The 23,662-nt window shown below is 38.4% G+C and overlaps 1 pseudogene across 1 annotated transcript in view; it reads right to left on the bottom strand.

Annotated features, from left to right (window-relative positions):
• The window catches only part of LOC114321761 (protein ENHANCED DISEASE RESISTANCE 2-like), a 36,951-nt pseudogene extending 17,280 nt beyond the window's left edge, over positions 1-19,671 (bottom strand). Inside the window, exons 1-6 of the transcript XR_014348655.1 lie at positions 19,269-19,671; positions 18,952-19,026; positions 8,712-8,765; positions 6,507-6,572; positions 6,104-6,207; positions 3,867-3,937 (exon numbers count right to left, since the gene is read on the bottom strand). The product of XR_014348655.1 is annotated as a protein ENHANCED DISEASE RESISTANCE 2-like (transcript). The remainder of the gene's footprint in view (positions 1-3,866; positions 3,938-6,103; positions 6,208-6,506; positions 6,573-8,711; positions 8,766-18,951; positions 19,027-19,268) is intronic.
• Between the last annotated feature and the right edge of the window lie 3,991 nt (positions 19,672-23,662).

The raw sequence follows: 23,662 nt of genomic DNA, 5'->3' as shown, positions 1-23,662 counted from the left end.
CAATGGTGAGCTATCACACATGGAGAGTTATGAAATTGGAACAATGGTGAGCTATCACGTAACTCTAACAAAAATTAATAAAATATTGGTGAGCTATCACATTTGGTGAGCTAAAACAATAATAATAAAATATTGGTGATCTACAACAATGGTGAGCTATCACACAATGGTGAGCTATCACATGAAGAGTCATGGACTTGGAGAATTCTACAAAAATTAATAAAATATTGGTGAGCCATCACATTTGGTGAGCTAAGAAAATAATAATAAAATATTAGTGATCTACAACAATGGTGAGCTATCACACATGGAGAGTTATGAAATTGGTGAGCTATCACATATGGCTCTAACTCTAACACTTAGAAAAATTTATAAGGATTGAAAATGAGCTCTAAACATAACGGAGGAGCTATAAAATTGGTGAGCTATCACATTTGGTGAGCTAAAACAATAATAATAAAATATTGGTGAGCCATGAAATTGGTGAGCTATGACATGGAGCGCTATGAAATTGGTGAGCTATCGCATGTGGCTCTAACTCTAACACTTAGAAAAATTTATAAGGATTGAAAATGAGCTCGAAACATAACGGAGGAGCTATAAGATTGGTGAGCTAATGACATGGAGAGCTATGAAATTGGTGAGCTATCACATATGGCTCTAAACTCTGACACTTAGAAAAATTTATAAGGATTGAGAATGAGCTCTAAACATAATGGAGGAGCTATAAAATTGGTGAGCTAATGACATGGAGAGCTATGAAATTGGTGAGCTATCGCATATGGCTCTAACTCTGACACTTAGGAAAATTTATAAGGATTGAGAATGAGCTCTAAACATAATGGAAGAGCTATAAAATTGTGAAGCCATAAAATATTGGTGAGCCATGAAATTGGTGAGCTATGACATGGAGAGTTATGAAATTGGTGAGCTATGATATGGAGAGCTATGAACTTAGTGAACTATCACATATGGCTCTAACTCTAATACTTAGGAAAATTCATAAAGATTGGGAACGAGCTGTAAACATAATAGGAGAGCTATAAAATTATGAAGCTCAAAAATTAATAAAATATTAGAGTTGTAAAATTGAGAGTCTAGTTAGCATCACATGGTGAGCCAAGAATTAGGATAACGCATCCGACTTTGATCCCTCACATGTTGGGGAGGCAGAACTGAAATCTGGTCTGCCCCTTGTTGGGAGCTAGGAACTGGGTGACTTGAGGAGGCCATGGAGGAGAATAACTCTATTCATATTGGTGAGCTAATGAAATGTGAGCTAATAAGGTCAGAGAGCTGGTTTGAGGGATTTGAGAGAGCATGAAGTAAAGTCCAAGCGCTAAAAATTAGAAGAGTTATTCTTATTTATTAATAAGCAAATAAATAATTATTATTTTTATTTATTTAGTTGAGTAATTAATTAATTAATTAATTATTATTATATATATATATATATATATTTTTTAAGTATAAGTGTGATTCATGAATGCAAAACTTACTTGTTGCAATTTGGGGTGATACAGGTAGGAATTGTTTGCTTAGAATGAAGCGGAAAGCTGTTGTATGTTCGTCGAAGAAAGTGGCCAAAAAGTTGCCAAGCAAAGCAAGTGGGGAAGAGGCTGCATATACGGCGTGGTTGCGTCGGTTAGGCCTCCATGAGGAGGGTTGAGGTGCCGTTGGTCGCCATGAGTGGCGTTGTGGTGCTGTCATTCGTGCCCCTGATCTTACTGTTTCACTTATGTTTCGGGTCGCAGCACATAAAGCAGAAAAGTCAGGGAAGTGGTGGTTGACCAACTGGAGTTTATAAGTCGTGAGCATCCCTTCAATGCATAATGACACCAGCTGGTGTTCTTCCATCGGGTCTTGTATATCTACTGCTTTTTCTCTAAAACGGCGGACGTAAACGAGAATGTCCTCTCCAAGTCGTTGTGTTTCCCTCATAAGATGAAGGGTGGTTAACCTTTCTTCAACGCAGAAGAACTTGATGTAAAACTTTTTTACCAAGTCTTCCCATGAAGAAATAGAGCCAGCAGCAAGGTTGGCATACCACGAGAATGCTCGATCTGTGAGGGATTTGGAGAATTCCCTTATGCGAAGGTTTCGGTCTTCTCGGTGAGCTCCAAGGGCGTCAAGAAAGCGTGAAACATGCTCTCTGGCGTTCCCTTTTCGTCCGTCGAAACGGACAAATTTGGGTACTGTATATCCCACCGGATATGGAAGACTTGCGATGTGAATAGGGTAAGGGAGACGGAGGTCCAATTCTGGGGAGGTAGGAATGTGACCTTTGTTCGTCTGAAGTAGGCTATTTATGTGCTCTTTTTCGACCTCCAATGTTAATGGCTGGGAAAAGTTCTGATTTGCTGGAAGAGCTGGAGAGCCAGTCGAAGCCACTGCAGTGGGAGCTCCACTAATGGACCCAACTTGCGGTGGGGGTATTTGGCTAGGGGCTGATGGAGGGAGCGGGACGACCGTTTGTCGTCCCGTTTGGGTTTGCAAGTTGTTTTGCGTAGCGAGGTTAGCCTCCGAGCCATTCTGGGCTAATGGCGGAGCACCATTTTGTGATGCTGAAAGAGGGTTGGACGACGATGGAACTGTAGGTGCCCTTTGCAAGGCTAGTAGGGCGTCCATTAAGAGTTGTTGGTTCTGTTGAAGAGAAGTGACGCTCTCAGTCAACGCACGTAGTTGGTCCGCTATGACCGGTTGGGAGGATTGTTCTTCTGGAGAACCGCCGGAATTGTGTTCCGAGGTCTCCGCCGGGGTCTCCCTACCGCCACCTTGGGATGTCGCTATTCCAGTTCCAGTGTTCTTTTTGGGCGCCATGTGAAGCGAGCACCACTCTTCCCCAGCAGAGTATAATGTGGGTGAGAGGTGTGGCTAGAGGTAGTCCGGGAAGATGGCGGGCACTTCAATGGCCTGAGATCACCGGAGGTGGAGAGGAGGAAGTCAAGGCAAGCTTGGAGAGGGAGAGGTTGGCAGTGATAGACCTTTTGAACACTAGTATGATAGAGGGTGTTTAAGTATGAAACTTGGTTGTATTGTTGTTGTTGTGTCCCGCTGCATATACGATACGTTATATAGGCCGCAGGAGTATTGGAGCCCAAGCAAACTGTTGGACAGGTGGCTCGTTCTCCTCAACTCTGCCAGAAGTGATATAAGCCCTTCTGCCGTCTGTGGCTTGACGGCAGGCGGAGAGCAACGTTTCATGGCAGGCAGAAAGTAACGTTTCGTATATGCATCGGATGACATGAACGTAAGGTCATTGTTGCCTCTTCTCCAAGCCTGGTCGAGATGGAATTGTCTTAGCAAGAAGACAAACATCTCGACGATCCCATGACCTCAGCCGCCAGTCCAGTATCCTCTGATGATCCCGAGCACTCCTGGGTCCTGCTCCCAACCTAGGCATCCAAGTAGATAAATGGGCCGGGGCCCACCTTAGTGTTTAAGAGAGCCAGGGGCTCGCCTCCAAGCGACCAAGTAGGAGGTTAGGCCGCAGGCCTGTTCAATGTTTAGGAGAGCCATTGTTTATCAATCCAAGTCCAAGTGAGTCGAGAGCTGATTGTATTATTGTTTGGCCTTGGAGCGAGGTATGAAGGACCATGGGCCCTGGGGCCATGGTGCTGCCTGTTGCAGGGCTCTTCATATCTAGATATATTTGGGCTTATATGTATGCTCCCGCTTAGGCTAAGCATATAGTCTTGGCTGCCTTGGCACATGACGCCCGTAGGGCTCGCCATGTAGTAAACATACGACATGCCCGACGTGGTGCCTTATTGGTCTGCCACGTGGGAGGGGTTTTGGTGATGTGGCACCTGTAGGGCTTACCACATATTGAGCTTGATACAAGTACCCACAAAACCAAAAGCAACCATTTCCTGTTGTTGTTCTCCACAAGAAATTTGCATGAGAATCATCTTCTTCATCCTCAGGGACACTAAACCTACAGAAATTCAAAAGGCTTGAATATTCAAAACAGAAGCACATTTTTTAAGTATATATAAAAATAAAAAAAGTGGCAATATCAAGATTGGGTACATTATAGGGGAAATATTACTGAATTGGAAACTAAGGAAAATATTTTCAAATTAATGAAAAACTATACAAAATTAAAAAATAAATGTATAAACTTTTCCATGGAAGTGATAATATTTTTTAACATTACCCCTGAAATGCTATTTCCCCTACTTTATATTAGTAAATATCAAAACACATTTTAAAACTAGAAGAAGGTATCAGCAAAAAAAAGAAACATGATAATTTCTGAACTGCATGTGAAGGAGATTGGAAACAAACATAATGTATAAAAAGAAATAGTTGCATCCAGAAGAAACAGAAATGCTAGGGGAAAAAAAAATACAGATAAACAGCAGCAGCAGCAGAAGAAGACGACGACGACAACAGCAGCGAAGAAGAAGAAGAATTACATTTAACCATATCTAAAAGGAAAACAGCAGGAGGAAAATTTTACATTTAACCATATGGCCAGCTGCCCTCATATGGAAATATCACCAGATTCATTTAAACGCATTCCTAAAACATTTCCAAACAGTATTTCTAACTCTTCCAATCTCCCTCTGTAATTTCCCCTCATCATTCAACCTGAATCTCAGGCAATGTGGCAACAAGGAGCCTCTATGAGTAGCCCCCACCTGCCTCATCAAAACATACTGAAACCATCCTATTCAGGAGTTAAAATTCATACTTACCTTTCTTTTTCATCAAGTTGGCATAGCTGACCCTAAAAATATCACATGTTTTGGGGTGAATAAGAAATATCACATATTATGCAGGTAAGTATAGATCTGGACTTACTTTCACTGTGTTTATGCATTTGAAGCATGCACCCCAAACCCCCTCCCAAATAACTCTTGTCAGTGCATCTGAGTGCACTCATAACCTCCTGAGTTGGCCTTCAATCCTATTCTCTATTGCTAAGCTTTAATTCACTGCTCCCCCTGCTAACTCTTGATCACCTTCGGCAAAAAATTGCAACCACGTCAATAGAAAACGGCATCCTCAATGAAAAGAGAGATTCCATTATTTTCTGCAAAGTTACTTCCATGTTAGTAAGCAATTACCAGCATCACCAATGTATCCCACAAAATAGGCAATACCATTGACATAAGCTACTGCCTGACTTTACCTTCACTCGTAGTAGAAACAAAATTTCATCAAGCCAACACTAAATAACTCTAAGAAAACAAGAATAGCAGCCTTGTTCCTTAGAAGCTACCCAACTCAAAGATAAAGTGTGAGGTTCTTGATTTATTTTGGGACCAACTTAAAAGAATAGGCATTTAGACTCATCCATAAGTCCCCTTTCTCCTCTCATCCAATCATAACATTCTTTGAGCTTTTCTTCCAACTGAAACTGAATTACAATATGTCACCAAGTAATTTTTATACCTTGAGTAGGAACTTCCCTGCCTTTGCACAACGACAACTCATGAGTGTTGGACTCCAACGTAAGGTAAAAAACAACTCATCAGTGAAGTATTATGAGCCACAGCATTAACCATAGGCGCAAATAAAATACAAGCCCAGAACTCACTCTGTCACTGTGCTCTCCATTCAAAGGAACAATACAGAACCTGCAGCTTAGAGAATTTTCAGCAGCAGAGCATTAAGGTACCATGCCATTACTTCCACAATCTTTGGCAACATCAGGAGAATACAATGATTACAACTTCCATAGTCTTTGTACTTAACACTCTCTTCCGCTTTAACAGGTCTCACTGCTCCAACAAATGTTCCTCACCTGCCTCGCCTTTTTTAACGCCCCTACTACCTCTGCACCCCCTCAATCTCCGCTAAATATAGTTGGTAAGCAGACTGTAGTGGGTACCTCCAATGAAATGAAATAGAAAGTAGAATAAGATTGGTATCAACAAAGAAGACCAAATCATTTAGCAAATATTAACAACCTTGATCATAGGCAACCTTTTTCAGGGGTACACTGTACACCATGAACAGAAACCTTGGAAATTGAACAGGAGGAGAAAAAAAGAACAAAAGTTTTGAACAAAGTGAACATATTTTTTGTGACTAGCATTAACAGAGTAAGTTCGCAAGTAAGCACACAACAAATAGTAAATTAGACACTTACTGACTTTCACGATCTGATGAGGAAGATTTCCTGCCATTGTCAATTCCAGATTTATATTCAAAAGAAACATATTTGATACCGTTGGCAACTAGTGACTCCGGATACTGCAAATTATCAGCATGTAATCAATCCCAAGGGCATGGATCCACAGAATGAGAAGAGGATTACAGAACTATATCATATGCAGAAAATGACCATCATCTGCCATCTAAATATGTAGTCAAAATTACAAAAGAGTTCACCGAAGGAATAAGCAACCGTTCTATAGTTTTCCAAAAATGTCAAAAGCACAAAAATATTCTGAACGGAGATGTCAAAAGAACAAACCACATTTTTATCCCTTCTCTTTTTGGTTTTGGTTGGGAAGGGGGGAACAGGAGAATTGAAGCCTAAGAAAATAAACCTGATCAATGACAGATTCAACTTTCTCTTTCCAGATAAGTGCCTCCTGGATGTTGAATGCTGCCATCTGAATTAAGAACACAACCAATATGAATTACTGTTCTCCACCATTCCACTAAAAAATTAATGAAACACTGAAAAGAAACCACAATGCCTGACAAAGCACAGGAAAGCAATCCTACCGACAAAATTAATCTCATTCCAGCGATTGCAAAAGCAGAGGAGCACAGCAAGTGCTTCCACTATTTGGGTAAAAAAAAGATTTTATGTGGCTTTATGTGTTCACATATACACGGTCATTGACAGTGATGTCACTTCATGATAAATGCAGGCATAATTTCCAATAGGATGTACAAAAAATAATCTCCAAATCCAAAAGATTTATAAGACTACAAAGATGCACCAAAGTTCATATCAAAGGACTGTAAGCTCTGGTCCAAACAAGAGAAAGATGACCAAAGATCCTGCTCTCATATTCCTTGCTAAAAGAAAGGTAGCTAATATCAAGCATAAAGAACACTTTTCAGCATTGAACACCCAAATGGCCCCCAAAAAAATTAAATCGAATGAACGAGGAGAACACATAGCACAAATAAAACATGAGAGAAAAATATCACTATGGATAGATTAGCACCCATAAAGATCAAAACGACGGGGCCAAAACAGCAGTGCTCAGACATAGCAATAAAAAGCACCAAAAGGAGTAAAAGATCCAATTACAGATTCACAATATAAGATTCTGCTAAATTTATTTAGCAAAACTACTTGCTCAGGTTCTGGTACTCAGCTTTTGGACTTTTGTTTCTCATAAACAGTAGGATTACATAGATTAATAAAGGCAACGGGGGAAAAATTGGACTACCAGCTCAAAAGAGGCAGAAACAATTAGTGCCAATCTAAACAAGCTATTTTTACATCACATATGTTATCTCAAAACACCTGTTACAGAAACATCTTACCCAATTAATATTTTCTGCATCTTTTTCATTGACTATACATATTTATGGCTAATCCCATGCTAACCAAACTCTTCCAGCCCCCTAGCAGAGTAGCATGGATTTGGCATCAAATCACTAAAGTTTGTTTCAGATAAGTATATAACTAAAAAAGAATATAAATTCCATTTCTTATGTCATCTTGGTTCAAAAAATCAAATTATTCCAAGTTCACCTGTCCATTCAGAAATAAACTACAATTTACTCGATTCATCCCCAGTTCCAGAACGCATCAGCTGTACGTGCCATGAAAGATAATAGGACTTGGTATCATTTCACAATAAAGGAAACCATCTAAAATAGACTCTTGTTTCATTTCTGTGAGCAAGTTCCATGGCATGCAGTATGCACCTACATCTACAACATTTACTCAAAATTCTCCATGTGCCTTGCTTCAAATATGAATTATACTAATAGAGAACCAAAACACTTCAACATCACACAATTGACATTTTGGCATAAAGATCATAGATTTGAAGACTTTTTCTTTTTAATTTGTGCTATTGAAAGAAAGTTAACTAAATCTCTATTATAATTTTACCCCAAAAGGCCCTGCATCTAAAATGTAAGCATGTGTTTTACAAGCTTGCCATATTTGTTTCTAATTTTCTTTTACAAGGGAAATGCAAGAAGAAGAAACATGCTCCCTGTTTTCAATTTCCTAAAATGTGAAAACTGGCATCACAGCGTAATGAACCTAAATCATTTTTCTTAACTTTAATAATAGCTTCAATAATAGAAATGCCACATTTCAAATTTATCTTATATCAACCCTGCTATACATGGATGAATAAGCAAAGAGTCCATTAGCAAAATTTTCCGTATCTATCACAATATATTAAGTATTAAATGCATGCGTATCATAACACAAGCATAAGGTCTCTACCATCTCCCAATATGTTTAAAACAATAAAGCAAAGGGAGTCTACTAAAAAATTGAAATCCTCGTAATCCAATGGTTTCTTGTATTTTTTATGATTTCATGTAGAAAGCAATAAAGCAAACAAATTTCCATCTAGCACGACATCATTAAATTAAACAAACTAAATTATCAACGTCATGCATTTCCTATTTGCACAATCTTAACAAAAAAAATAAAAAATTAAGAACTCAACTTACACATTTAGTGATTTACCCTCCTTACGTATTTCCTTTAGTGCCAATAATAATAATATTTTCATCAACAAATACAGAAGGAAAGTAAAGATAACCGTAATTCGGTGGTACTTCTCTTTCTTGTTGTAGACAGACAAAACATAAACCATCTATAGGAGAGAGGAACAGATGAAAAAGAACCATTTAATAGATATTCAACAAGAAGGAAATATTACATGTTGCATAGAGTAGTTTTTTGTGTGCATGCCCATCGACGCGCATGACAGGAAAAGAGACTTGCGGTTAATCAAGTTCAAGCCACAAGTTGGGAAGTGGACCTGTTTTGGGTATGATACCATTATATCCAAATTCCCATAAACTTACATTTTTTCCTTTTATCATTATATCCTGAAGTCATTTGTTCAAACATGCAATTAGTTTCATGTACGTCTAAGCGATGAACACATGTATCCTCGAAGTATCTAAAGTGTGCCCGAGTCTCAAATAATAATAATAATAAGATCAATGTTAGGGACCCCAAATGAATTATCAAATTTTCTAGGTAGATGGTAGTATTAGAGGAAGGGGTAGACCTGTAAGTTTAGAGAAGAGAAAGAGATAGAGAATGAGTTAGACCTCATTCCCTTTTATATTGATAATAATGAGTAATTACAGGATTGCCATAAGGCATAAATTATGAGCCAGCCGTTTACACCAATCAAGGGAAAATAAAATCAAATAAGAATAAAATATAACCAATATTAATTCTTATTCTAATACTCCCCCTCAAGCTGGTGCGAAGTCATCCCTCATGCCCAGCTTGTTGAGAATGCCATGAAATGGTTTACTCCCTAGTCCCTTGGTGAGAACATCTACTAGTTGGTTCCCAGTCTTCACAAATGGAATACATATGGTGCCACCAGTGAGTTTTTCCTTGATGAAGTGCCTATTAATCTCCACATGCTTAGTTCTGTCATGTTGAACTGTAAAAATTTATGTATTATTGATTGATGTATTGATATATCTATTACAATGATTCATGATTCCTATATATAGAAGAGGGTGAGTGTGTAGTAGGTAAGGAGTAGGTGAAGTGGAGGTGGTAGTGGTGTAGTGGATTAGGTTTAGTGGAGTAGGTGAGGTGGTAGTGGTGTAGTGGGTTAGGTTTAGTGGAGTAGGTTTAAGTGGGTGAAGTAGGTGGAGAGTAGGTGGATTTTAACAGCCCCCCGCAAACTCAAGGGGGATAGGAACTAACCAACTTGAGTTTGGAGAGAGTAACAAAACAAGAAAATACATAAAAATAAAAGAGGATAAGAGACACTGTATGGTCGTGTCAGACCATTGGTGAAGACACTGGATGGTGGTGTCATAATGTTGTAGAGGACACTGTATGGGGGTGTCATAACCATGTAGAGGACACTGTATGGTGGTGTCATAACGGTGTAGAGGACACTGGATGGCGGTGTCAGACCGATGTAGAAGACAGTTTATGGGGTCATGTCGGACCGTTGTAGCAGACAATGTTGTGACAGTTGTTGTGACAGTTTACGGAGTCTTGCTGGACCCTTGTAGAAACTAACCGGAATCAATGTCGGGACAGTTTACAGAGTCTTGTCGGACCCATGAAGGAGCTAACCGGAATCAATGTCGGGACAGTTTACAGAGTCTTGTCGGACCCTTGAAGGAGCTAACCGGAATCAATGTCGGGACAGTTTACAGAGTCTTGTCGGACCCTTGAAGGAGCTAACCGGAATCAATGTCGGGACAGTTTACAGAGTCTTGTCGGACCCTTAAAAAGTCGCACCCTCAAAAGGTGTGCCCAATCTTTCAAAAGGCGTGCCCAATCCATAAAAAGGCGTGCCATCAAAAGTTGCGCCCTCAAAAGGCGCGCCCACTTCATCAAAAGTTGTGCCCGACAGAAAGCGTCGAGCCATCAAAAGGTGAGCCGGAGACGCGGCGAGGCACGTGAGCGACAGAGCGGCGTGTCGGCCGCGTCGTCTGTGTCAATATAAACCAATGCGGAGGCGGAGGAAACCAAACCAGACTGAAACCTCTGAACTTGTTATTCTGAAACAATCTGTAAATACTCTGTATCCAACCCTTCTCGGAAACACTCAGCAACCCAAAAAACATGGCCTCTTCTTCCCGTTCAGCTACCCAGAATATGGCCTCTTCATCCCGTGGTCTACTCACTCTCTTTCCCGACCTCAATGAGTCAACAAGAGAGAGAACTGGTGCGGTGGCCAGTGAACCTCAACCAAACACCTCTGTGTTTGCTCCGTTGAACTTTCCGATGCGGTCGGTGGAGCAAAAAATGGCGGTGCAAACTGATATTGAGGCCAATCAGTATACTCTGAAGTCATGTGTGGAAACCATGACTGCGGTCACAAACTTGTCGCACCGGCTGCAGAGCAGAACAAATGAGGTGCAACAGTTAAACTCCCAGCTGGCTCTGCTCCAACGCATGTATAAGGATGCGCGAGCAGAGATAAGTGTGCTAAAGGCGGAAAACAAGGAGCTGAAGCGGAAGGCCACCGTGATGTTCCGATTTGGAGGTCCACCATATGCTGTAGGGGAGGAGCAGGGAGGAGGCAACTTGCTTGGTGGTCTAGGAAGCACGGAGGCAACATCGGCAAGGACCACCCAGGACGGAGGCAAGAAGAAAAGACCGGCGGCTGAGTAGAGAAGAAAAATCCCACTGTGGGTGTTGTAGTTTTGTTTTTGTTTGTGTGGGTTTTTTTTTTTTTTTTTTTTTTTTTTTTTTTGATGTAAAAGTGTGATCGGGGTTGATCCCCTGATATGAATAAAATGACAAGGTTGTGGAATGTTGTTGGTGTTATTTTGTGGTGTTGTTTTGTTTAATAAGAAAAATAAAATAAAAGAAAATAATGGATAAAGAAAATAGAGAAAAATATTTGTGGATGGGTGATAAGAAAAACAGCAGTGTGATTTTTTTTTTTTTTTTTTTTTTGGTGGAATATAAAATAAATAATAATAAGAGAATGGAAAACGGGTGATGCTTACTAATAAGGGATAGGGAAAATATATTATAATAAATATATATATATATATATATATATATATTAAAATAAAAGAAAAGGGTGAAAGAACGTGGATGAAATAAATTAAGAGAAAGGAGAGATATGATTAAAGTGGGTTTGAAAGTGGGAAAAGATGAGAGAGAGGGAGATAGAGTGGGTGCATGATGATGATGTTGGGTCCATGGAGAGAGAGAGAGAGGGATGTCCAAGAAGCTTGTGCTTTTGACAGTTACACATTACCCAAGCTGTATGTGAAGATGCATGTTACTGTCTTACACTTCTGCAGGCTTGGTATTCTTTGTGGGGCACTTGCAACACGTGACATTGAAAATTGTATTCGAAAATGATGACATCTCCAACATGAAACGTCTTGGAAGCAGCCCAGGCCTTGTAATCAATATTCCCAATGATGGTTCAACCAGCGGAGTCCCCAACCTTGTACACTGCTGCCATTGAAACCTTCAAGCCAGCAAACATGGCTACCAACAACAGAGCCACAGCTCTACACCCCACACCCAAATCCATGGCTAAGAGAGAGAGAGCAAATCGGGAAAAAAACAGCAGTGACGAGCAGAAAAGCAGCGCCAGAAACGCCAACGACGACGACGAGTAAGAGTACAACCACAGATATGTGAGAAGCGAGGTGAACGGCGATAGAGGCTAGACGATGATGCGGGTGCCGCCGCCGACATAGCGGAGGAGGGGTGTAAGAAAATGTTGAAGAAGTCAAGGTATGTGTAGAAAATAAGCGGAATAGGTTGAGGTCCGGCGGGCGGCCAAGGCGAGGTTGCCGCCCGCCGGTGAAGCGAGAAATACTAAGGTCTTAACCTTGCTCTGATACCATGTAAAAATTTATGTATTATTGATTGATGTATTGATATATCTATTACAATGATTCATGATTCCTATATATAGAAGAGGGTGAGTGTGCAGTAGGTAAGGAGTAGGTGAAGTGGAGGTGGTAGTGGTGTAGTGGGTTAGGTTTAGTGGAGTAGGTGAGGTGGTAGTGGTGTAGTGGGTTAGGTTTAGTGGAGTAGGTTTAAGTGGGTGAAGTAGGTGGAGAGTATGTGGATTTTAACATGAATTATGAGCTATGTTGATTGCGGCCTTGTTGTCATAGTATAATCTCATGGAATCTATCTGATGAATCCCGAAGTCTCTCAACAATAGTCTAATCCATAGCAACTCACATACACCCTGAGCCATAGCCCTGAATTCTGCCTCAACACTAGATCTAGCAACCACATTCTGTTTCTTCCTTCGCCACGTGACTAGGTTGCCTCCAACAAATGTGCAACATCCTGAAGTTGATTGTCTGTCAGTTACTGATTCAGCCCAATCCGCATCAATGAATGCATCCACACTGAGATGTCCATGCTTTGCGAAATAGAGACCCTTTCCAGGAGAAGCCTTCAAGTATCTCAAGATTCTCATAACTGCCTCTAAGTGGAAATTTCTAGGAGCATGCATAAATTGGTTGACCATGGTCACTACAATGGCAATGTCTAGACGTGAGTGGGATGAGTATATGAGCTTATCCACTAGCCTTTGGTATCTCCCCCTGTCCACTGGATCTCTCCCTTGATCCTCACTTAGTGTTTGGCCCCGGTCCTAGAGGTGTATCACATGGTCTACCTCTAAGCAGTCTAGTTTTCTTGAGCAAGTCAAGTACACACTTTCTCTAGCATATGAAGATACCATTCTTGGACCGAGCTATTTCAATGCCCAAAAAATACTTCAAAATGCCTAAGTCTTTGATTTCAAACTCCTTGGCTAAGTATTCATTCAATTGAGGAATCTCCTTAGCATCATCTCTTGTCAGAACAATATCATCAACATAGACAATAAGAGCTGTGGTCTTACCAAGTGAAAAGTGTTTCACAAATAAGGTGTGATCAGCTTAACTTTGTTTGAACCCATATCTCAGCATAGTTTGAGCAAATTTTTCAAACCAAGCCTTAGCGGATTGCTTTAGCATATAAAGTGACTTTCGGAGCCTGAACACTTTACCTTTGGACCTAGCATCCTCAAAACCAGGGAGAATATCCATATAGACCTCTTCTTCTAGGTCTCCATGAAATAAGGCATTCTTCACATCAAATTGATGAAGTGGCCAATCCAAATTTGTTGCAAGAGAGAGTAGTATTCTCACAAAGTTCATCTTCGCAACTGGTGCAAATGTCTCCTGGTAATCTACCCCATAAGTCTGAGTAAAACCCTTAGCAACCAGTCTTGCTTTGTACCGTTCTATGGACCTACTTTGTGTTTCACAATGTACACCCACTTACACCCAACTGAATTTTTGTCTCTAAGTAACTCCATTAACCCCTAAGTGCCATTCTTGCTGAGAGCTCTCATCTCCTCCATCATGGCATGTTTCCATTCAGGAATGGAGAGAACATCTTGAAAATTGTAAAGCAGACTAACAGAAGAAATTTTAGACAGAAAGACTTTATAAGAGAGAGACAGATTAGAATAATAGACGTGATTAGTAATAAGATGTTGAGTACATGACTTAACCCCTTTCCTAGTAGCATTGGGAACATCAAGATCTGAGAACTCAGGCATAGGAGCATTAGGGTTAGAATTACCTGGATTCGCAGGAGAGGGAGATGACTCTGGACACTCATCCGGAGAAGAAGTTGGCAGTAGAGGAGGGAAAGTAGTCTCTTCCATCCAGGTGACTTTCTGTCTATCTTTGATAATGACATAAACTTTGCATTTTTCCTTTTCCACAACAATTGCTGGCTCAACATCCTCTATCTGTTCCACCATTGGTGGCAGTGGCACAGGAATCTCTTCACACCAAGGCACCACCTGAAGGGAGGACTGTGACAATGAGGATGTTGGAAAGTAAGAGTGAGACTCAAAAAAAGTGACATCCATGGAAACAAAGTATTTGTGAAACGGAGGATGATAACACTTATAGCCTTTTTGGGTGGCAGAGTAACCCAGGAAAACACACTTAAGAGACCTAGGATCCAATTTACCACGAGGGGTAAATGATTATGGACAAAACAAACACATCCAAAGGTCTTAGGGGGAATGGAGAACCCAGAAGACATGAAACGAACAAAACCTGAATAGGGGTGCATTTTTGAAGGACTTGGGTAGGTAGACGATTAATCAAATAAGCTGCAATGACTACCGCTTCCCCCCAATATGATCGAGAGACACACATTTCAAAGGATAAACAACGGGCCTCATCAAGAAGATGACAATTTTTCCATTCTGCAACACCATTTTCTTGAGGAGTATTAGTGCAAGAAGTTTGGTGAATAATGCCATGAGTAGCAAAATAACTGGCAAGACCAGAGTCAATATATTCCCCTCTCCCCCTCCCCCCAAATTATCAAAACGCAAAATTTTTACAACTGCCCCAAACTGAGTGCACACCATTCTATGAAAGTTTTGAAACACAGAAAACACGTCACTCTTGTCTTTCATCAGATATACCCAAGTGGCCCTAGAATAGTCATCTATGAAGCACGGACACGGACACTAACACGGGACACGGCAATTTTCAAAAAATAGGGACACGAACAAGGCAGGGGACAGCGAATTTTTTATTTATTTATTTTTTTTAATATATTTTTAGTGTTATGTAAATTCATATTACATTCATCATAAATCAAAATTAACAAACACTAACATAGTAACATTAATTCAATAAATATAACCACTACATTTAAACAAATTAATCGATCATCCATTCACAAAAAAGTCATAATAAACGATAACAAGAACTAAGACGAGAAGGGAAAAACATTAAACATCCAACAATATTCACAAAAGCACTAAATAAAAGAGGCAAAAAAAAAAAAAAAAAGTGAGCCCCGCCATGTCCCGATATGGACACGCGTGTCCCCTACAAAAAAATCATTAAATTAAAGGGACACGCCATCTGGCGTGTCCTGTACGTGTCCCAACGTGTCTGCGTGTCAGACACTGCCACGACACTGATTTTGGAGTGTCCATGTTTCATAGACAATCATCTATGAAAGTAATAAACCATTTTTGACCCTTGAAAGACACAAACAGGAGGGACCCTATACATCATAATGAATCAAAGAAAATGGAACGAAACTTTTATTAATAGAAGAAGCAAATGAAACTCTGTGTTGTTTTCTAAGTTGACAAGACTCACAGTGAAAATCAGACATATTATTGTTCTCAAAAACAAAAGAAAATAAATGCTTAAGTAGTACAAAGAAGGGATGTCTTAAGCGGCGGTGCCACAGCCAAAGGTCTTCCTTGGAGGATAGTAACTAAATAGATGAATGAGCCAGCTTGTCTGTCTGATCCAGAATGTAGGACCATGTTCCTCTCTACCATTGCCAATCCTTTTCCTCGTGATAAGGTTCTAAAAAAGACAATGATTAGGAAAAAATGTCACGCTACAATTCAAATCACGAGTAATACGACTCAAAGATAAAAGATTAACACTAAAATTGGAAACATAGAGTATAGAGGATAAAGGAAGAGAAGAGGTGGCATGAATTAAACATTTCCCTGACACAGACGAAATAGTGTCATCAGCAATACACACTTTTTCCTGACCTAAGGAAGGGTTATACTCTGAGAACAAATGAGAGAAACCAGACATATGGTCGGAAACACCAGAATCAATAATCCATGACACAGTAGTATGAGATAGCAATGCACATGTGAAGGAAGCCAAGTTACTTGAATTGGCAAAGGAAGAAGAGGATGCACCTGTGGCAGAAGTAGAGACTCGACGGTCTGGCAAGTGGCGAAGAGCAATCTCAAAATTAAAGGCAGATAACCCCCGAAACATCAGTAGCCAATGAGACAACGAGAGATGAAGGTGGTGACTCAACCGTGTCTAAAAGATTCGCCCGTGCATTGGCCCCTCAACCTCTAGACTGACCAGACCGACCCCCTCGAGTACCAGGACGGTCTCCTCAGCCACCAAAAGGAGGCCCATACAGCTTCTAACAAGTCTCTCTTGTGTGGCACGGTCTACGGCAGTAGTCACAGAAAAACTGATCCTTCTTAGAGGAGGGACGAGAACCATAAGACACACGCTCACCATCTCGAGGGGATGCAGAAACCAAGGCAGAGCGATCAGTAGTGGCAGGAGGAAGCATAGTAGAGCGACAACTTTCCTCATTCTACACAAAAGCAAAGGCTTCTTGGACAGATGGAAACACGTCCATGCCAAATATACTACTCCGAACAGGATCATACTCCACATTTAGGCCTTCAAAGAACTTTAAGACCTGCTCTTTCTCCACAAATTTCTGGTAACCAACAGAATTAGTGGGGCATACTGGCTTGTAATCTTGAAGGTGATCAAGTCACTTCCACCTATTGCTAAAGAAAGTAGAATACTGGAGGATAGTCATCTCACCTTGCACTGACCACTCAATGGAGCGACGTAACTCGAAAGCCTGTGAGTAGTAGCTACGACCTCCCAAATATCCTGGGCAGTGTCTATAGACAAGTAGCCCTCGCCAATCTCCGGAACCATAGAATAGATCAACCAGCCCATAATCAAAGAATTGGTGATCTCTCACTGGTCATAACGAGGGTCTGTGATACTGAGTGTCTGGACCCTCCCATCAACATATCCTATCTTCCCTCTGCTCTTCAAGAAAATAGTCAGACTATGCGACCACGCTAGGTAATTCTGACCATTGAATAGAGAGGTGGTGATTTTAAAACCAAGGTGAGGTTATCAGTCATAGTGGAAGGGATAACAGAACTCTCGCCCTAAGATGGCTGAGAGGTAATAGATTCAGTAGTCAAATCTGCCATGGAGACTCTACTAACTATTCCTCAACCACAATGCCAATCACAAACTCGGAAGATGAGAGTGGAGAAACAAGAACAATAGTAACTAGAAAAACATAAAGAATTAAGAATCATTTTTTTTTTTAACATTACCAGAATAAGTATTTTTTTTTAATTTTTTTTAGAGAAGATGTTTAAAGGAGGTTTAAGGAACAAACAATACAGACGAGAGAAGAAGTCCAATAAAGGCTGACATAGGTTGGCCGACAGAGGCTGAGGAGCTGCCGACGGGGGCCAAGGAGGCTAGAAGGGCTGCCGATAGGGGCTAAAAAGGCCAGAGGAACTGCCGACAGGCCCTTAGAAGGCCAGAGGCCCCTAGAAGATCAGAGAGGCTGCTGACTAAGCCTAATAGGCTATCAGGGAGCCCAGGAGGAGGGTCGAAGACCTGGGCAAGGGTGTCGGGGCTTTGGGTTGACTGTAGGTGGGCTGGGGGAGGGTCTATAGTGGCCGACTGGACTATTGGAAAGAAAGGACTGCCGACAAGTGAAAAAGGGATTGTCGACAGAAGAAAAGAAGGGCAACGAAGGGATGGGCTAGGGTTTTGGCTCTGATACCATGTAAGTTTAGAGAAGAGAAAGAGACAGAGAATGAGTTAGACCTCATTCCCTTTTATATTGATAATAATGAGTAATTACAGGAGTGCCATAAGGCATAAATTATGGGCCAGCTCATTACACCAATCAAGGGAAAATAAAATCAAATAAGAATAAAATATAACAACTATTAATTCCTATTCTAATAAGACCTAGATTGACGTGGACTAGTGTAGTAAATAGATATATGAATCTCCTTAATTTGACTAACGAAATGACCTTGGATAGAATCGAGTGGAGAAAAAGGATTCATGTAGCTGACCCATTTGATGGGATTTAAAACTTGGTTTGGTTTGGTTTGGTTTGGTTTGGTTTGGACTTAAATGGGTGTGGGACCACACCCATTTGAGTATTGTGTAGAATATTTGGTAGATATCAAGCATTTTTGTAATAACAAATAGGCCATGCTTGGACTTGTCGGACATTTGCCAAAAAGTGTCCGACGAGTGTAAATGTTTGACACAGACACAACATGTATATGACACCTTCTTAGAAGTGTCCGTACTTCTTAGCCTAATACCAACGAAAACAAAAAATGGAATTAAGATGCAAGGCAAAATTTATCTCTGCTTTGTCTATTTTAAGCAAGACTGCAAGCATGAGATTGAGAAACTGAATTTGGCCTGCAATGCCAGTGGTGCTAAATCAAAATCTTCATGCTTAGTGAACTTTGGGGTACATATCTCTGCTTTGTTTATTTTAAGCACCGCAGACATCAAGATTGAGAAACCGAGTAGCTTTTGGCCTCCAAGGCCAGTGGTGCTAAATCAAAATCTTCATGGTTAGCCACTTTGGAGACCATATCAACAGGTGTTCTCCCAGCGTAATTGGTTTAGTTCATGTGTTTCCAAATTGAATACCACTCAAATTTCTAAAAAACAAATAAAAAAAAGACAACATCTTACATGTCCTTGATGAGTTTTCAAACCTCAATCTTCCACCCGACAATTTCCATCTATGAGAAGGGTCTTAATGGGAACCTAATTAAACACATAACAAAAATTAAGAATCAATTCTATAATTGAGGAGTGAAAAATGTTATAATGAAATAGATAATAACATAGAACTAACTGCTCATTTTCTTTTGCAGTGTCGTTTAATATATCTAATCAAAGGAAGACAACTTACCATGAAAATGAGTACATTTTTTAAAACAATGGGTTCATGCCATAGTTTGCCAAACAAGTATTTCAAACAAAATTCAAAAAAATTAAAGCATTACCACATTATCCTCAGGCTTCCTCTTGTAATATGCAACTAATGCAGTCTAGAGCACGAAGTACCGCATATGAATAAAGGATCTTCCGATCTTCCTCCGTCCATACCGAACCATCCAACCCTCGTAAACCACCTTCGACATGGCCAACTAACTGTACACTCACAATTCACAATTACACTATCTTTCATACTCCAAAAAAAACCACCAACAATATCAAAAATCTCACAAATCCAGAAGCTCAGACTAAAATCCTCACTTCCGTCAAATAAATCTAACCTAAGTAATTTGATCAATCGTCATCATCATGAATGAAGGAGATCATATATACATATTCCTTGCTTTGAATTCACATATATACGGTAGTGCTTTGGTAATCGTAAAAGATTGATTTTTTTGGTATTTTAATTTTTTTAGTGACCTTTTTTTTTTTTTTTTGGACAAAAAATTGAGTTATTTTAGGTAAAAAAATTAGCTTTTTAAAACAACTCAATTTTTTTTTTTTTGACTAAGCCTCCGTTTGGGAAGTGGGTTAGTTTTTTGGCTTTTTGGCTTTTTTGGCTATTTTAGCCTGGGCTTAAAAGTTTGGTTTGGGAAAGACTTTTTGACTTTTTGGCTTTTTTGAGTTTTTTTGTGAGAGAAGAATGTAATGATTATGGGTTGGATGTGATGTTTTGTTTATTATGGCTAAAATAGCCTATTTTGTTTTTTGTGGCTAAAATAGCCAAAAAAGCCTGCAAACCCACTTGCCAAACACAGGCTAAAAGAAGTTGAAAAGTCAAAAAATTGACCTTTTTTTTTTTACAACTTTTCAAAAGACTCTATAACACATACAAATGTGCGTATATGAAAGTATATGTATATATATATATGGGTAAATTATAAACACTACTTAAATTACAGATTATTTTTTATAGTTCTAAAAATTATATTATGTCAAAGTTTCTAATTTTATAATAAATAGGTTTTTTTATTAATAAATCATCAAGTTAATTAATAATTTTTAATAATGTTAAAATTTTATTTTAATTAATAATTCAAATAATTTTATTATTGTGTAGGTAAACAATTAAATATTTTATTTTTTCAATTAATTCTGTTAAATAAAAATTTTTGACAAAGAGGAATTTGTAATCTTTCAAATTATAAGAGACAATTTATATTTTAAATAAATTTCAAGAATGTATTTATAATTTATCATATCTATATAATAAAATGTATTTTTGAAAATGTATAAAATGTATGAGAAACACATTTCCTTTGAATGGCTTAGATCAATTCTAATATCTATCCATGGCTCAGATCAATTCTTCAATTAATGATGTTCCCACCCAACATAGCTGTTTCTCCACTCTTCTCCCTCAGTATCTAACATCTGTCTCCCCATCACAAATGATTTGCCTCCCCATCTACCCTCTATCTACCCAGCTTTCCTCTCTATTTCTCTGCCTACCCTCCCTATCTCTCTCTTCCTCTCCGTTCTTCTTCTTGATTTTTTTTGAAAATCTCAGTTTTTGCCTTCATCAGAGCTTACACCATTGTTCAAATCAGAGCCTTCATCAGAGTCTTCATTAAAGCTTACATCGTTGTTCAAATCAGAGTCTTCATCAGAGCTTACACAGAGCCTTCATCAGAGCTTACACCGTTCTCACTCTGACCACTCTCACCGTTGTTCACTCCAGCTCGACATCACTTCGGCTGCGGGGTTAGTTTATCACTTTGGCACTAGGTTAGTTTTTTTTTGCTGGGTTAGAAGAAGAATAAAATTGACTCAAGTTGAGTAATTTCCTCTTTTTTACACCGTGCCTTGAGTAAAAATTAAAGAGTAATCATCAATTTAAGAATAAAAATTAGAGAGTAGTCATGAATCTGTTTTTTATTAGTCATCAATCTGTTTTTGGTTGATTAACTGGTTTTTCCCTTTTCTGGTTTTTATCACTGATTTATCTCTGAGACCGAAATAGTAGACCTGATTGAACAAAAAAGGCAAGACTTGGTGTATAGCTTAAGTCTAAAATAAAGGAAATAGATATTGAAACTAAAATACATATATTATATATATGTATAGTGCTTTCAATAACTTATGTTAATTGACATCTGTGAGTCCTTGGAAGCTTTCTCTTTATTCTCACCTTCATTGACATCTACATATATTGACTCTTTGTTAATTTCAGAATTTTTTTCCGGATTGTCTTGATTACTCTTTGTTGTATTTTTTTTAGTCAGATACAATGTGTTATCTCCTCTATTATTAAGTTTTCCTCTATTATTGTGTTTATTTATTCCTTTATTCCTTTAGTCAAATACATTGTGTTCTATTGTGTTCCTTTGTTCCTCTACATTCTGTATATGATCTCACTTGACTGGGTTTGTTTTTGGCTCAAGGTTCTGTCTGTTTTTGGTTGTCTTCGGCTCCCTTTGAACTCTCACTCGCAAGGTAAGACTTTGAACTCGCTGTTGTGTTTTTCCCTTTTTGAATTCTGAATTTTGAATATTTTGAATTTTGAATCCTGAATGAGTTTTGGAGATTCTTAATTCTGAATTTTGAATTTGTAGCTTGAATTCTGAATCCTGAATGAGTTTCTTATACCGAATTTTGAATTTGTTGTTTAAATTATTTGGAATTGTTGGTGATAGTTGCAAGTCTTATACTGTAATATTTTTTGTTGCAGTATTTCTTGAGTTGATGTGTTGTTGTTTAAATTATCTCTTGAGTTGCTGTGCTGTTGTATTTTTTGTTGGGTTTGTGTTCAAGCCTAATGATGTTTATGTTGAATTTTGTTGTTTTCTAGGATCAATTACTCAAATCTCTTTTTGTATTTGCTTGCTTGAACTGGTTTCTCTGGAAAACATATTACTCCCTCCGTCTCAAAATATTAGTCTCTTATTCCATTTTTCATTGTTCCAAAATATTAGTCCCTCTTCAAAAATCAAGTACAAAAATAATATAAATTTCCTATTTTGCCATTCTTTTAAATTAATAAATAATATAAAAAGTACAATTATAACATTGATATTCCCCAAAAAAAATGTACTATCAAAAGGGTAATTTTGAAAAATTAACTTTTTTCAAATGCAATAATTGTACTACCAAAAAAAGTTAAATTCCCCAAAAGGGACCATTATTTTGGGACAGAGGGAGTAATAATATTCTCTATGCCCATCAACTTATCATTATAATATTTGGTTATTAGACAACACAATATTCTCTTATAATGTATTCATATCATTAATATTAAAGTATATTCAAACATATCTAATTTAAAGTATTCTCTAGAGAATATTGACTCAAGTTGAAGACATAAACATAAACTGATATGGAATTGTTAAACTAAATATCATTATAAGAGCATACTTAAACTAAATATAAAATTGTTGATGGGTTTAATATTAAACTGTGCTGTCTAGAGAATATTGTCAAGTCTTCAAGTATATCTAATTTAAAGTATTCATATTATTAAAGTATTATTAATTTTAATATCTAATAAACATATCTAATAAACATATTAATAATTTGAGATACAGCACAGTTATTTATTTATTGTTTGTGTTGTGTACAACTTTGATGGGCTAAAGATATTTGAGTGACCTTTTAAAAATAGTTTGGATTTAATCATTCAAAAAGATGACATTGAAAATATTATTAATGATTTATTAATGGTAGTTATCAAAATATAATTATCATTTGGCTGGTTCTGTTTTTGAATTTGTAATTCTGAATTTTGAATGTGTTCTTTAAATTATTTGGATTTGTTGGTGCATGTCAATGGTGATAGTTGCAAGTCTTATACTATTCATAGTCATCACTTACATTGCTTTTGCATGTTTTTCATTTCTATGTTTTTCATACTCAATTATATTTTGTTCTCATTATTAGTTATCAAGTAAGCTGTTTGAATAGGTGATAGTTGATAGATATATACACACTGAAAGAAAGGAGGAGAGACAAAATTAAAGAGTAGTTGCAAAAGAAGGAGGAAAGTCAAAATTTGAAGTTGACTCTGTTTTTTTTTAGTTGGCTCTGTGCTCATGGTGTATAGTTATCAAGTAAGCTGTTTGAGTGAGGTAAAGAAGGAAAGGAGGATTGGTACAGTTATCACGTAAGCTATTTTAGATTGGTAGGATTGGTTGATAGAAAGGAGGAGAGACAAAAATTGGTAAAACATAATTATTTGGCTATTATACACAGGAAAAACATATTTGGCTAAGTATAATTGTCACGACCCAAACCCGCCCCTATAGGTTTAGCACCGTAACCGGCCAGTAATCCGAGATTACCGAAGGCCTGCTTAACAGTAATAACAATAATACAGAGTACAGAGGATGGCGGAAGCCAAAACAGTAATTAAAAGATGTCCAATGAGCTGTGACAGTCTGTATGCAAAAAGACTTTTCATATA

This window comes from Camellia sinensis, chromosome 13, assembly GCF_055761805.1.
Source record: "Camellia sinensis isolate YWXY chromosome 13, ASM5576180v1, whole genome shotgun sequence".
NCBI lineage: Eukaryota > Viridiplantae > Streptophyta > Magnoliopsida > Ericales > Theaceae > Camellia > Camellia sinensis.
The sequence above is the reverse complement of the archived record's forward strand: the minus strand, read 5'-3'. Positions and strand labels throughout refer to the sequence as shown.